This window comes from Solanum stenotomum, unplaced genomic scaffold, assembly GCF_019186545.1.
Source record: "Solanum stenotomum isolate F172 unplaced genomic scaffold, ASM1918654v1 scaffold32195, whole genome shotgun sequence".
NCBI classification, from domain to species: domain Eukaryota; kingdom Viridiplantae; phylum Streptophyta; class Magnoliopsida; order Solanales; family Solanaceae; genus Solanum; species Solanum stenotomum.
In genome coordinates, this window is record NW_026031830.1 from 5,481 (window position 1) to 7,879 (window position 2,399).

Below are 2,399 nucleotides of genomic sequence, written 5' to 3' on the forward strand. Positions count from 1 at the left end.
CCCCCCTCCCCCCACCCCCAAAAAAATTTAAGTTTGTTTTTAAAAAATATTTTCTACCCTAGTAAAAATAAAAGATATTTCTCAAAAAAAAAAATCATTCATAAATCAAACACTAAAAATCTTTTCCGGAAAATATTTTCTACTCACCAACCAAACATGAGAAAAGAAGTCAAAAATCAACTTGTTTTCCAGGAAAACATTTGCCATGGAAAACATTTTCCTTCATACCAAACACACCCTTAATTTCAATTCATTTACTATTAATCCAAAGCAATATATTCATTGCCAAATTTTATTTGAAAGGAAAAGACAAAGCAATAAACAGAAAACTATATATAGCATCAACTCTCATGTTATCCTGTAGAAAAAAAAACTAAATTGATCTATGAAAAATAACAAAAGCAGGAAGGAATGCACTTATTAATTTAAGACATAATATATAAATATACCTTTTAATTTAGTTTTTTTTTTTTGGCATTTATGCATTACAACTTTGTGTGTGTACGAATAGACAATACTTAAAACTTTTATGGAATTGAGCAAGTAGACACACACATCCTACTTGGCAATTCGCATCATACGCTGCATCTTACGTGGCGTCCTATATGTATTATGCCACGTAAGATATATGTGTCTACTTATTTAGATTTATGAAAGTTTAAGTATCTATTTGTGCAAACCCAAAATGGAAGAGCCTAGATTCCAGATGAGGCCAAGTTAAAGAATATAATTATGTATTATACCTTAATTCAATGGAAAACACTTATATTCTCCTTTTTATTCATTTGTTTTACTTTCTTTTTTTAGTCCATTTTAAGAAGAACGTTTCTTTCATATTTTGGTGATTCTTTAGTTTTAAGTTTTCACATGATATATTTACAACCAAAATATTAAAGGGCACTATGATACATTTTACACATTTTTAGTTTCACACTATATAAGATTCAAAAAGCTCTTTACTTTCTTAACCTCTACCTCAAGTCAATAATTAGACAAACACTTTGGAACATACACTACTAAAAAGTAACTAATAGAAATTGAATTCGAATATAACATATAAGCAGTAAAAGAGATTATTAGTTAGTGGTTAAAAATTTTCACTCCTGACTCCACCAATATTTTCATTTTATAACTCAAAACTATTATAGATAAAAAAAAAATTAATATCATAATAATAAAGAACAAACGTGCAACACATGTCACCAGAAACTAGTTAAGAAAAACATTCAAAGACATAATTTAAAATCATACTTTCCACTATTGCCCTTTGTGAAATCATAAATATAACTTTGTAAGTAATGTAATTTATCTCCTAGAAAATATAAAACTTCAATAAATGAAAAACATCTATCTTGAACTTTGAACAATTCAATTATTTTGAACAATGAAAAATGCCTAAAAAAGCCTAAAAATTTCAGTTAAACGAAATAGAGAGAGCACTATAGAGACAAGATCTAAATTTACACAAACCATGGGTGTGTTTGGTAGAAGGAANTTAGAAATAAAGAAATACCTCTTTGGTTTGGATATTTCTTTTTCTTTCTTCTATTTTGTTTCTAATCTATGAGACCGGTCACCTATAAATTTATAAGAGAAAATGAGATAAATTATTATTCATATGTAATATAATAATATTTTAATATGTGGCTTTGTGTTGGTCTTTCAACAAACAAAATATTGTTGGCCAATGATGGAAAGATAAGGAGATATTTTTTTCCAAAGTCTAGTGTGACTAATCAATGATTCCTCAGTTTTTTTTCGAAGTCGTTAGTGTGACTAAGAGATATTGACATATTTGTTGTACTATAATAGTAGCATACACCTTTTAAATTTCTAATCTTTATTTATATTAGAGTTTTGGAAATCATTTTCTTGATATATTTAGTATGTATATTTTTACTATCAGAAAAATGATATGAACAAATTCACAGGTAATTTAGTTTTTCATGGATTTTTCTATCAAAATAAATCGGATGATATATTTACAACCAAATTATTAAAGGGCACTATGATACAGTTTACACATTTTTAGTTTAACACTATATAAGATTCAAAAGGCTCTTTACTTTCTTAACCTCTACCTCAAGTCAAAAATCAGACAAACACTTTGGAACATACACTGCTAAAAAGTAACTAATAGAAATTGAATTCAAATATAACATATAAGCAATAAAAGAGATTATTAGTTAGTGGTTAAAAATTTTCACTCCTGACTCCACCAATATTTTCATTTTATAACTCAAAACTATTATAGATTAAAAAATATATATATATCATAATAATAAAGAACAAACGTGCAACGCATGTCACCAGAAACTAGTTAAGAAAAACATTCAAAGACATAATTTAAATCATACTTTCCACTATTGCCCTTTGTGAAATCATAAATATAACTTTGT